This window comes from Martes martes (assembly GCF_963455335.1).
Source record: "Martes martes genome assembly, chromosome: 9".
Lineage (NCBI taxonomy): Eukaryota > Metazoa > Chordata > Mammalia > Carnivora > Mustelidae > Martes > Martes martes.
In genome coordinates, this window is record NC_137896.1 from 128,894,557 (window position 1) to 128,909,142 (window position 14,586).

At 43.9% G+C, this 14,586-nt stretch overlaps 1 long non-coding RNA gene across 1 annotated transcript in view; it reads left to right on the forward strand.

The window, feature by feature from the left end:
* Positions 1-14,106, forward strand: part of LOC308349830 — a 40,241-nt gene extending 26,135 nt beyond the window's left edge. The window contains exons 2-3 of the long non-coding RNA XR_013967489.1: positions 171-259; positions 13,344-14,106. This is a non-coding gene — a long non-coding RNA (uncharacterized lncRNA). The remainder of the gene's footprint in view (positions 1-170; positions 260-13,343) is intronic.
* Positions 14,107-14,586: the final 480 nt, after the last annotated feature.

Here is a 14,586-nt window from a genome sequence, read left to right on the forward strand (position 1 = left end):
CTGTATGTAATCGGCACGTTACTTCATCACTACGTATCCCGCTTCCTTCGTTTACAAAAGGGAGGCCGTACTGCCTGCTCATTAGGTTGTGGGAGATGGAAAGAGATAATGTGTGTGATGCACTTGTCACAGAGTGTGTGTTGCTAAAGGAATGTTCCTTTCCTTTCCAGGCTTTCTGCTGATGCGCTGACGTCGGCTTTATCGTGAGGACCCTTTACCTTCCCAGAGCAGGGAATTTCTGCCTCCCCAATTCCAAACAGTGAGTATTTCCACTCAGTTGGTTTCACAGCCTGCCTTAAAGGCCAAAAAGGACATATTCTTCCTATGCTTATTCATTCATTTGTGATACAGTGAGAAAGCTTCTGTAATGGTCTAGCAAATGTAAAATGAGAAATCATCGCGGTTCAACTGTGTTCCCTCTTGTTTGCCCATTTAATCCACGTTCCTCCTTATGAGTTTCTGCTCTAGCTCGGAGATTTCTTTCTGTTTATAGATGTATCTTGTTGAGTCTCCAAAATGAGAAGAAAAAAAAAAAAAACCCTGAAAACAAAGAAGAAAACCATTTACATGTTATGATTTATTGTCAAAATGGTTATGGTGGTGAGTGGAGATTCACTCTAGTTTATGAATAATATATTTACACTATTATGTCTCCTGGTGAATTTATAAGATTGATGTTCAGAAGAGAGACTCTAAGTGTGATGGATTGTTACCCCATCAAGGTAGTCAATCTTCATCAGTCCCCATTCAGCACGAGCTGGAAGGGGAGCCCGGATGCTCCGAGAGGTTTCCAGCCGGAGCTTTCTGCTACGTTCTCACAATTCCTTTGGAAAAAAAGACATTGAGTGCCAGACTCAGCTCTGATAACTTGGGTGGGCAGAGCAGAAGGGGGTGCCGGGGCTTAGTAATACAGGAACTAGGCAATATCTACGATTCGGTTGGAATCAGGGCTCTTGGAGCGGCCGAAGAGTTGAAATGTCAGCCTAGAACACGTTTTATCTTCGGACAGGCAGTGAATTTCACGGAGATTCAAGCTGGTGTTGGAGAAGCATACGTAGATGGAGTCAGACAGTAACTTTTCGTAGCTAGACGTAGTACAGCTTCTGTTTATTCAGTGCTCGCTGTGACCTAAGCCTTTGGATACGTCAGAGGACAAAGGAGAGGAGTCCTTGCCCTCTGGAAACTTACATGCTAGTGAGCCAGAGACAGAAATAAATTGCTAAACCAGTCAATCCGCAGGAGCTGGGTAATGAAAATGACTACGTTGAAAAATAAAGCAGGGTTAGTGGGATGGAGAGAGAATTAGGGTGGATACAGGGAAATTTACCTTTTCATTTTAATGATTAAGGATATTTGGGGACCACAATAAGGGAAGGGAAGGAGCAGGCCATGAGGATAGCTGGTGGGAGCATTGTAGGTAATAAAGGCTTCGGGGTGTAAGTGGGCTTGGCGGGTATGAGATGATGGGGGGATGGGGAAAGCATCGGAAATGGATGCAGAGTTGGACAGCAGCTCGTGTGTCTGTTGGGAGCACCAGTGGACAGTGAAGGGAAGGGCGGTAGGAAGAAGCCGGGGCCATCCAGGCTCTGAATGTGCTGTAGCAGATACTGAAGCCTTCCTATGTGCTGGGCTTGTGGGCGTTCAGAATGTCTAGACCTTTACGTAACCCAGAAAGATCTGTCCTGCTCCAACTCTGAGCTACATACCTGAGAAACTACATCAAAGAAATGCCACCACACACCCATTTTCTATGGGTTTCGATCTGGGCCCCCTGGCCCCACCAGCCACACAGCTCAGCCCAGCCTTGTCTGCTTAGGACCGCCCCCTGCCCCGAGTGGTTATGCCTCTGAGCCTCCCTGCAGCTGACAGATCTGCTCTCTGTCAACTTTCCCCTGGCTCCAACTTTTTTTTTTATTTTTAAGATTTGTTTATTTCAGAGAGGGAACGAGAAAGAGATCAAGTGAGCGAGTTGGGAGAGGGGCAGAGAGGGAAAAACAGACTTCCTGCTGAGCACAGAGCCTCTGGGGTTTGATCCAGGACCCAGAGATCATGACCTGAGCCGAAACCCAAAGTCAGACGCTCAACTGCCTGAGCCACCCAGGGGGCCCCCCACGTAGCTCCAACTTTTATCTTCTTTCTTCGGCTTGGTTAGGTGGCCAAGGATTTTGTTAGCAGTGCCTTTCCTGCTCCGCCACATCTTCAGATCCTTCTCCTAACCACTGTCTCCAGGGTCATCTCTTGTCCTCTGTCCTCCTGGCCTAGGAGGTGATCACAGGGCATGAGTAAGACAGAATGTCTGCCCTCAAGAATCCTTTGGGGAGAGAACATCTGCCCAACCCACTGATCCAGCTGAGTTGGACTGAGATGCCTGCTCTGTTGGAGGAGGGAAAAAGTGACATATGAGTTCGCAGGAGGAGGAGAACTTCTTTCTGCCAAAGGAAGGAAACGGAGGCTCACAAGGAGAGTGACCTTTGGCTTAGCCCTTGGAGGGTGGATGCTGTAGCAACAGGCAGAAGGGGTGTGGGCCAGGAAAACGCATTCCATGCACAAGGAACCTCTTGTACAAACAGGCATGTATAGGTGTGCATGGTGTGTTTCAAGAGTTCGAGCCCACCTGTGTGTAGGAAGCAAAGCAGTAGGCCCTGAGACAGCCAGGGTGAGTGGCCTTTATCCCAAAGGACATGAAGAGCCACTGAAAGATTTTTAACATGACCAGAGGGTGGTAATGTATAGACTAATAATGATTCGTCTCAAGGGCATCGTTCTTCCTAACACGCTCTAAACTGGTGGAAATGCACACTTTGGGAATGATGAGCCTGTGGGCTGTGCCGCATAGAGGGCATCAGGGGAAGTGAAAAACCGACAGATTTATCATTTACTGTCGTCTGAAACAATGCAGACTGAACATCTCTGGGTGCTTGCTGGGTGCCAGGAACTTATCGAAGCCCTTTTTATAGAGATTTTCTTATTTAATAGGAAGCTATGAGCTATGTACAGTTATCATTTTCATATCACAAATAAGGGAAATTTCCCAAATAAGGAAAGGGTGAGGAAGAGCTGGAATCATTTAGGTAGACCTTCAAGGCTGTTTGAGGCCAGACACAACTTTCTCACTAAGCCAGGAGAAAAACGGAAGCCCAGCAAGGGAAAGTACTTGGTACACAGTCACCCAGCCGTCAGCTGTGCAGCAGGGACTGGGGTCTGGGTTTCCAGGCTCCAGGATCTGAACTAATCTCCCACCAGGAATCACTGTGCTGCGCACAAATCCCCCCCTCCCAGTGCCTCCCCCCATCCTCTGTCAGGTCGTTCACAGATGAAGGCACAGGGCTCCTCCTGTCTGTGACGGGAGAGGCCCACTCCCTCTTCGATGACTGACGTGCCACCATTCTTGATAAATTCATCTGGGTTAATCCTACCCCCCCTCCCCTTGGGGTCTTTGAAAATTGGAAAGGGCCCTCAGGGGAGAGCTTTGGAAGTCAGCACTCCCTCAGCCCCACAGGAAGACAATTCTGGGTTGCGTGGGTGCAGGAACTCACGGGGTAAAGGGGCTCTGAGGGCTGGATGTGTGCGCGCGCCAGAGGACTTTGGGTGTCATTTTAAATCTGGAGCTGGCCCTGGCTTCCTTCTATTTTGACGCATTCTCATTTCTGCCCCTCTGTGCAGTGGCCAAACGCACCTGTGGGTCTAGCCCTGCACAGATACATTAGCGAGGATTTTCTGTGAGAACCTAAACACATGCCATCCTCCACTTTTGTGGTTTTCTTTTCTTTCTTTTTCCTTCTTTGGTTTGCTTGCCTTTGAGCTTGCTAATTCCAGACATCCTTCCAGAATCTCCCGCAGTCAGCTCTGAGCACACCTTTGTACTCTGATCGCTTCTGTTGGGTACCAGGTGATGGGTTTGCCGTCGCTCCCTGCAGACCCTCTCATCCGCGTGTGCTGCTGAGGAAAGCAAGGTGAGGTGACCCAAAAAACGTGGATTCTGGTTCCGGCTCCCTGACTCTCTGACCTATGACCAATCCCAGGTTCCTCCTCGGTAAAGTAGCTCACGTGCCAAGACGTGAGAGATTGTCTCAAATGTCCTTTCTGAATCTAAAAAGCCTATAATTGGGGCGTTTGGGTGGCTCAGTCATTGTTAAGTGGCTGCCTTAGGCTTAGGTCATGGTCCTGGGGTCCTGGGATCAAGCCCTGTATCAGGCTGCCTGCTCGGCGGGAAGCCTGTCACCCTCCCCCCTTCCCCTGCTTGTGTTCCCTCTATCACTGTCTCTCTCTCTGTGTCAAATAAATAAAATCTTTTAAAAATAAAAAGGCTATAGTTTCCATCCATAGATGGCGGCCATCTTGGAGTGGGAGCACAAGTTCACCATTTCCGGAGGGATCTTGCTCTAACACCTGAATTAGGAGCTCATGGTGCCTAGGAGAGAACAGTGACCCACAACGTTTCTGGTACGCGTCTCCGCTCTGCCCTTAACTTTCTGCCTGGCCTTGAAGTCCGTTCAACGCAGACTTAGCCTTAGGTTCCTCCTCTGCAAATTAGTGACCAGACTGTCCACCTCATTTACTTGTGGGGATGATTAAATGAGATAAAATATCAAGGTGCACCGCATGTGATAACCTTAAAAAAATGTTTGAGCTACAACCACAGGAAGGAGATGCTCAGCCCATGTTACAACCGAGGCTTGATCTGGTTGAATTTGCATTTGACCTCATTGTAACCATCAGCCCTCTCTCCATTGTCTGAAAGGAGGAGTTCTCTGTCACAGAGATAGATCATAACACATTCGAACTCCACAGTTGCTAGTGAGCTTGTGATCAAGGACATTCTGGAGAATCCATCATTAACTCAGTGTTTAGTAGACTCTCATTCATACTTTGGAATATTTAGCACAAAGACATGTATAGCTAGACATGCAGTTCCAAGATTAAAAAAAAATCAATGATTTCACAGGCCTATATATAATCATTAAGAAGATGTTTTCAATAAACCATAATGAAATCTATTATTTCACCTATAAGACTAAATGGATTTGCAGATGGGTAAGGATCAGGTCAGCTCAAATCCTCCCGTGAAATTGCCCATTCAGATCTGCCCACTGCAATAGATTTTAGCAGTGATTTGCAGCAAATTAGCTCAAGTGATTTCACATTACAACCTTCTGCTAAAGACACCTTCATAATGGGTCCTGCTTCTTGCTGGATCTTCAAAGCCTGATTTTGTTTTTGTTCTTGAATTTCAGAAGAGCTTAGGACAGTTTGGAGTAGTCCAATAAAATGTAATAAAATCGATGAAGGAATGTAAAGAAAATGAGCTTCAAGGCCAGAAAATTAAACCTCGAGTATGCTTATAGGCAGGTAGGAAAGTGAAGAGCGTGGGGAAAGGCATAGTCATTCAACTTACATTAACCTGCCTTTATTCCCCGAGCATGTGCAGAGTGCTAGAGACCAGAAGAGGAGTGAAACCTGGCACTTGGCTTTAAGCTGTTCTTCGTCCAGCCCACAGAACAGGAATTAGCCTTGTGCCGGAGTGGGGAGGTGGGGGTGGAATTTGGAGCTGGGGAGGCGTATCCAATTTCTCTGGCTGCTGTGACAAATTACCACTGTCTTCCTTACTTAAGACCATGAAAATTTATTATCCTGAAAGTCCGTAGGTCAGAAGTCCAACACCAGTCTCCTGGGCTAAAAGCTTGGTGTCGGCAGGGGTGAGTTCCTTTTGGAGGCTCTAGGGAAGAATGATCTTTTCCTTTTCCGGCTTCTAGAGACTGTCCCTATTCCTTGGCTCATGGCCCTTTCTCCATCTCCCGTCCTCTTCTGCCTCCCTCGTTCACTTTCAACAACATGTATGAATTTGCTAGGGATGCAGGAACAAAGTACAAAGCCACAAATTAGGTGGCTCAAATCACAGATATTTATTTAATTGTTGTTTTTGCAGTTCTGGAGGCTGGAAGTCCTCGCTCAAGGTGTTGGCAGGGTCGGTCCCTTCTGAAGGCCATTCTGACCTCCTGCCTGGCTTCTGGTTATTTGTTGGCAATCTTCTGTGCTCCTTGGCTTATAGAAGTGTCCCTCTGACTTCTCACATGACCTCTGACCTTCATCTCACATGACAGTCTCCCTGTGTATGCTCGTTCATGTCCAAATTTCCCCCTTTTTAATAGGGGCCCAGGTCATATTGGATTAAGAGGTCACCATACTTCAGTATGACCTTATCTTCACTGACTGTATCCACAGTCACCCTAGTTCCAGGGAAGGTCTTATTCTGAGGTACTTGAGTTAGGATTTTCATGCATGAATTCTGAGAGATGCCATTCAGCCCATGACAGGACTCTGATGATTACTAAGGCCCATCCAGGATATTCAGGATAATTTCCCTATCCCAAGACCGTAACTCGGGCATATCTGCAAGGTAACAAGGCACACATTTGCAGGTGACAGGGACGAGCATGTGGACATCTTTGGAGCTCTGTTACTCTGTCTCCCACAGAAGGTTCTGGGCTCAGGTAGTATTGGAAACCTAGAGCTTTCCAAGGGAGGGACGTTGTCAGAAGGAGACTTTTGGTGGAGGACCCTGGAGAAGTGTAGGAAACAACACTTTCCTACACTCCCCAGGAGAGTGTAGGAAACAACCATGCATTCAGTAAACCACATAGTCCTGTAGAGTTGGAAGACTTACGCTCAGGCTTCTTTGCAGGCTGCTAGACATGATCTACTGATCTACTGTCGTTTCAGTCTTCGGGCACCTTCTTTGGGTTTCTGTGACACCTGGGATCTATTTCCTTGCTTTCAACCACCAGCATAACTCCTTCCTGTCTATCTGTTCCAGTGGTGGCAAATCACAGCTCCTGGCCAAAGTCTGCTTGCTGCCTCCTTTGTAAATAAAGTTTTCTTGGAACACAGCCATGCCCACTTGTTTCCATACTGTCTGTGGCTGCCTTCAGGATATAGTGACAGAGCTGAGTATCAGTAGCCACAGGTGGGGTGTGGTGTAACCTTCAGAGGTGAAAATGGCTATTGCCTGGCCTTTTATAGGAAAGGTTTCCTCGTCTCTCTTCTTCTTCCTTTTCTCCTCCTCTTAGCTTTAGAGGGCTCCAGAATCCAATCTTTTATTCATCTTCTCTTCTCCATCCACTTTCTTTAAGTGATCATAGCCAATCTCCCATCTTTAGCCACCACTTCCTTACTGATGACAAGCAAATGGAGTTGACCAATTCTGACCCATCCCCTGTGAGTTTCAGGTACAGATATCAAAACAGCCTCACAACATCTTCCCCTGAGTAATTAATCTGAATCCCAAAGTTAGTTTCCAGGAAAGAACTCTTGAATTCCCCCACGTACCCTGATCTGTTCCTCCCCCCATCAGTGACATCATCATTCACTCAGTTGTTCAAGCCAAGACCTGAGTGGAAAGCCTTGACTCCCCTCTTTCCTGCACCCCCACATCCCATCAGGAACCCAGGGAGTACGACTTCTAAAATGACCCTCGAATCTGAAGCCTTCTCACTGCCTCATCGTGTCCACGGCTGCTAGTGCGATGACGCCAGCGTCTGTTGCTGCTGCTACTATGATGGCGCTTGCTGTTCCTGCTTGTTCTCTGCCCACCAGTCAGTTCACTCACCAGCAGCCTAGTAATCTATCTTTAAAGTAGATTTGATGTTTCTTCCTCTGTGATGGATTCCCATCTCACTTAAAAAAAAAAAAAATTCAAATTTCCGTGCCACTCCTGACAAGACATCCATGGGTCCGTGTTGTTTGGTCTCCGTTGGCTCCTTCTACCAGCTCTCCCTGGCTCATGGCGTCCCCACCTCCCTAGCCCTCCTTCTGTGGCTTGAACACACCAACCCCGTCTTCATCTCTGGAACTTCATATCATTGTTCTTCTCCCTGCGTGAACTCTCTGCTCCATATTTTCACATATCTGGCTGTTTCTTATCACGGTAACCTCTGTTAACTGTCACCTCCTCAGAGAGTTCTACCCTGACTGTTCTCACTAAATAGTCCTCCCTCTCCTATCTCATTCTTGTAAATTTTATTCACGGAACGTTTCATTTTCTGAATTGATCATTTTATTCTTGCTTACCAATGCCACAAAACTCACCCCTCTCTTTCCCCTCTCCACCACACTGGAATGCAAGCTATGTGATGGCAAGAACTTGGTCTGGATTAGCAAAGACTTCAAGGAAGAGGTGACCCGGGAGCCTCCCAGGTGATATTTCTTTCCTTATGCACACAGGCATATGTGCATGAGTACTTTTAAATTTTGATACTTTTATTCTCCATGTTGTCAAGTAATCTTTTTTATTCAGGATTATATCACAGATACTTTTGCCTATTTAATAAGTAAATATTTCCAAATCATGTGTTACAGCCACAGACTATCATACTTTCTGAATATCCTTGATTTAGTTAACTGGTGCCCGAAAGTTGAACACTTATTCTTCTGGCATTGTAAACACACTGGGATAATGTCTATTGCATGCATGTTCAATACTTGTATTTTCATAGGGCCAGCTTTCGGTCTGTATTCATGGTAGGTCAGACTAATTGTTGAGATATAGAACATCTGGGGGCACCTGGGTGGCTCAGTGGGTTAAGGCTCTGCCTTCGGCTTGGGTCATGATCTCGGGGTCCTGGGATCGAGCCCTGCATCGGGCGCTCTGCTCAGTGGGGAACCTGCTTCCCTCTCTCTCTCTCTCTCTGCCTGCTGCTCTGGCTACTTGTGATCTCTCTCTCTCTCTCTCTGTCAAATAAATAAATAAAATCTTTTAAAAAATTAAAAAAAATAAATTTTAAAAAGAAATATAGAACATCTGTACCACATTGCACACAACTGACCAGCTTGTGCTATACAGTAAGGACCACTTACTGTCTCAAATCTCAGCCCCCTGACTGTCCAGGTCTCTGTCCCAGGACCCTGCAGGACTTCCTCACAGCCTGGAACCCAAGCTCGAAGCCTGACCCAGCAGGGTCCCTCCAGGACGCTGTGGCAGGCCACTTCACATCATGCACTGCAGGAACAGATTGGAATGTTTGTTTATAAATCTTGTGCTACTGTGGCCTTAAAGTTAGATAAAAGTTATGCATATCACACATTTTGATATATACTGCAAACATTGTTTCTAGAAAATTCATTTCAGCTAAGCATATGCAAGTCTTGAGGTTGGAGAGGTTATTTAATTATAACTTCACCAACACTGGGTATTGCCAGTCTTTAATTTTTATGAATCTTACTGGGGGAAGATAGATCTCATTTTTGTTTTGTTTGCATTAGTTCGATAATTGATAAACTGAGCATCCTTTTATATGGTTATCGGTCATTTGTATTCCTTTTTAAAAGAGACTTTCTGCTTAGTGTTTTGCCCTTTTCTCTTTGGACTGTGGAAGTTTAAAATTTTCTTTTTCTTTTGAGTGAGACTTGGGATTATTTTAAGAGCTTTATTGATATAAAATTCACCTACCATGCAACTCACCATTTAGTGTACAATTGAATAAATTTCAGTACATTCATAGATTTGCGCAGTCACCACCACAAGCTAATTTGAGGACACTTTCATCACTTAAAGGAAACTCTGTCCCTGTTGGCAGTCTCCCCTTATTACCTCCTTTACCCCAGTCCCTGGTGAGCATTAATCTACTTTCTGTTGCTATAAATCTGTCAACTATGAATGTTTCAATAGAATCAATAGAATCATACAATCTGTGATCTTTTGTGACCGATTACTCTAACAAAACATGGTGTTGTCAAGATTTATCCATGTTGTAGCATATGTCAATACTTCCTTCTTTTTTAGTGTGGGGTACTATTCCATTGTATGGATATACCACATTTTATCCATTTTTCAGAGATAGACAATTAGATTATTTCCACTTTTGTCTCACATACATAACACTGCTATAAATGTTCATTTATATGATCGAGCAATTCCATTTCTGTATATATATCCCCAAAGAATGAAAAGCAGAGTCCTAAAGAGATAATTGTATACTCGTGTTTATAGTAACATTATTCACAATAACCAAAATGTGGGGGCAACACAGGTGCCCACTGAGGGATGGGTGGATAAGCAATGGTATATATGTACAATGGAATATTCATTCTTAAAAAGGAAAGAATTTCTGACATATGCTACACCACGAATAAACTAAGGACATTGTGCTAAACGAAGTAAGTTGGTCACAAAAAGACAAATACTGTATGATTCCACTTATATGAGATATCCAGAGTAGTCAGAATCAAAGAGATACAAAGTAGGACATGGTTGCCAGGGGCTGGGGAGAGGGGGAAATGGTACTGTTTAATAGGCATAGAGTTCCAATTGTATAAGGTTAAAAAGAGTTCTGGAGATGAATGACGGTGATGGTCACACAACATTATGAATGTATTTTAGACCCTGGAAGAGGGCACTTAAAAATGATTAAGATGGTAAATTTTATATTATATGTTTTTTTGCCTCAATAAGAAACTAGAAAAAAATTTGTATGCAAGGTTTTATGTGTATGTATATTTCTACTCCTCTTGGGCATAACCCAGAAGGGGAATTGGTGAGTCATATGGAAACTCTGTGTTTAAATTTTAAGAATTGAGAAACTGCTTTTCAAAGTATTGGCTATATCATTTTATGTTAACACCAGCAGTGTATGAAGGTTACAGTTTCTCCACATTCTTGTCAAAACCAGTTGTTCTCTCTCTCTTTTTTAAATATAGACATATGAGTGGGTATAAGTACTATCTCAATGGCTTGACATCTTGATTATCTTTTTACTACATTATGAACACTTTTTATCTTATTAGCCATTCGTGTGTCTTTGTAGAAGTGTCTAATCATGTACTTTCTCCATTTATTAATTGTTTTGTATTATTGAGTAACTTCTGCTCTTTGTATATTCAGGATACAGTCCAATATCAGATTATTTTCAAGTGTTTTCTTTCATTCTTTGGGTGTGTCTTCCATTTTCTGAATGGTGTTTTTTGTAGCACAGAAGTTTATAATTTTAATGAAATCAACATTATATATCTTCTATAAACAAAACAATCTGATAGGTATAATTTATATGCAGTAAAATTCACCTTTTTTAGTGTAAACTTAAGTTTTGACAAATATCTTCATGTATCTACTACATAATCAAGATATAGAACATTTCCATTACTCCAACAAATTCCCTTGAGCTACCACTGATCTGTTTTCTGCTACTTTTTTTTCAATTGTCCAAGAATATTATAAATGAAATCATAGGCAGTAACATATAGGATGTGTTTCTGTTTAATGAATGGAATCCTATCAAGCAGTTTTTTATATTCAAACTTAAACTTTTTTTTTTTTTTTTAAACCTCTGCTCCTGGTTTTCATTTCAAGATTTCCTGCCCATTTCATTTCAGGCATGACTCTTTTACACTACTTATATAGCAAATCAAAATTTTAGTGTTCTAATCAGATATGCAAACTTTCTGGCTTTAAAGTTCCAAGTCAAGTTTGTAAAAAGGTGAGATAAAATTTAAGGACGTTCTCATCTGAAGTCTCAACCAGAGAAGACTCATTTTCCAAGTTCATTCAGATTGTTGGCAGAATTAATTTCCCTGTGGCGGTTGAGGGAAGGCCTAAGCTTCTTATAGGCTGAAGGTTGCCACCTTCAATCTTTGGGGCTACCCATGGTTCCTTGCCATTTGAGTTTTCTCACCATGGTCACTCACATCATTAAGCCAGCAAAGCTAGGCTCTCACCTCAAAGAGGACCCAGTCCTCTTTTTTTTTTTTTTTTCTCTTTCTTTAAGGATTTAAGGAGCCCCAAGATATACTCATGGTTGATTAAGTCAAAATTTATCCATTTAGGACTTTGATTACATCTGCAAAAAGCTTTCACCTTTGCCCTATTCTATTGGCTAGAAGCCAATCAGAGATACCTCCCACACTCAGGGAGGGATTTATACAGGATGTGAACACTAGGGGGTGGCGATCTTTAGGGACCAGACACTACAGGTGTAAACAAAATTACATTGTAGGGAGCAAGAGAAGAATCTCAAATTGTGACAGTTGGGATACGAGTCAAGGGCTTTATGGTTTCATAGAAGTGGAGTTCTAAGAAAGCCAATGTCCAGTCTGGGGAAGTTGCCAGATGAAGACTGCTGAACTGAAAAAACCAGAAAAGCAGGAACTGAATTCTTAAAAAATCACCAGTGGGAAAGGTTAAAGTATATTCAAGCCATCAGCAAGGGCACAGTGGGCTAACCTCAAAAGTGCTCAAGCTACAGCCACTTTTTTTATGCTGCCCTTGAACATGATTTTTTGGGCATATCAGCTGCTTTGAAAGGGTTCCCATCTGGTGAAAATGGATCAAGCACTGTCCCAGTCATTCAAATGCATTCTGTCACTTCATGGTGTTTCTGTGAGGATAAAATGAGAGAATGTAGTACTTTGCAAATGGAAAAGCTCTGAAAAATGACAGAGGTGACCTTCTGTTGCCATGCCATTAGTGGCTTTTTTGGACTCCTCTTATGCTACTCCTGTCTTTTCTCTAAACTCTCCCCTGTCTGATCTCCTACTCGATGCCTAGGTCTCAGATGAAAGATGTGTGGCATCTGTCACTATATCCCCACCCCATAGAGGATTGCTTGCAGGACAGTGAGGGAGTATGTGCACTTGGGGCCTTGTGGATTTGGGCCTACAATACCTGAGTGGGTGCACTCTATTGTAGGGAAACCCTAATGTCTACAACTCAACCGGTAAGTGTCAGAGTGACGTTTGATAGGGGATTGGCCCTGAAGGGATTTGAAGACTATGAAATGGTAGTAGGATGTTGTTTAATGATTAAATGATGCCATGAGGGCCCTCTGCTAGGGAAGCATGTAGGGTTAACCAAAAGAAGTAGGAGAAAGTTGGTCAGAAAACCAGAGTTAGGGACACCTGGGCAGCTCATCGATTAAGCATCTGCTCTTGGCTCAGGTCATGATCCCAGAGTCCTGGGATTGAGTTCCACATGAGGCTCCTTGCTCAGTGGGGAGTTTGCTTCTCCCTCTGCCTCTGCCTGCCACTCTCCCTACTTGTGCTCTCTCTCTCTCTGACAAATGAATAAATAAAATCTTTAAAAAAGAAAAGAAAAGAAAACCAGAGTTAAGTGTCTGGAGAGCCTACAGGGTGGCCAGTTATCAGTTCCCAAGAATATTTGGCATGGGTGTGGGGGTATGAGAGACCTCAAAAACCAACAACCCCAAAACAAACAAACCAAAACCCCCCCCAAAACAAGAGAAAACAGCATTTTTGAGTGCTCATGGTGAGTTAGGCACTCTTCCAAATGCTTTATACAAATTAATTCATTTGTTCCTCACAACTCTCTTATAAATTACATTTTATACCCATTATAGAGATGATAACTCTGAGCCATAGTGTGGTGTCTAACTTGGCAGCACATGAGCTATTGCGTACTTGTACTTGAACAACACTGCATCCTGCTCAGCCCAGAGTCTCGCAGCTGAAATCTCCACACCTCCCACCTCCCTCGGGCGGGACAGCATCATCTGGCAGCAGAATGGGCAGAGGCGGAGGCCACCAGATGACTGGTTTCCAGAAGACCCGTCAGTGGAGAACCCTGGGGTGCTTACTTTCAGGGACCGAATGCCATCGCTGGGAGAACTGGAAAGATCAGTCTCAAGGGCCCCTTTCCCTCAGCTGGAAGCTCCAAAGCAGGGAGACGAGTCACCGGACGCAGAGAATGGGCTGTGCATCTAGGCTGACTTGATGCTGAGCTGCAGAATTTCTGTCTTAGGGTTGCTTCCCAGGACCCTACACTCAGAGGCAGGGCTGAGCCTGTGGGAACATTCCAGGTGAGCCCCGAAAGGCAGCATGCCAAGCAAGACATGGCAGCGGACTTAACAAGCACTCACCTGCCCTGTGTTAGGACCTGTTTGGGTGTGAGGAATTCATAGAGGAACAAGATCGTTCCTGCCCCGGAAAGGCTCCCAATTAATGCTTACTACTTTGTCTACACATGGACTAGTGCCACACCTCATACTGCCTCTTTTCATCACCGGGATGGTAACAATTGATATTACCATTTTCTGAGACAGACTTTTTCATGGTAATTTCTACAGCAATTTTAATAAAACTCAAATGGAAATTCAGTCTATTAAAAACACATCCTTTGTTCATTCCTTCATTTTTTAATTTAATTGGAACATTCATACGAGCTTAAGAATAGAAAAAAAATTAGATGAACTAGTTAAATCACTTAAATGTCACTGTACGAGGTGTTGCGTGCTCTGTCCTTCCCATCCTTGGGCCATGGGGGGCTGATTCTGGAAGCCCAGGACACTTCTGGGGAACCACCTAGAATGGTAAGGAGCCAAGTTTCCACCTGGTCCGAACTGAACTCCAGTGGGTGTGGATCCTTTTCGAGGTAAATATTTTCACAGACCCTGCAATATGGAATTAGACTATTTTATCCTCCCACTACTTAACTATGCGTGCACATAAAACTAGCTCCACACTCCTTATGCTGTTAATTCATACCATTCTGAAGTCAAAACAAATTAACAAGCTAAAACCAGATACATTACAAAAGCAAAAATAATTTCAATTGTCAAGAGTAATGAATTTTGCCGAAACTAA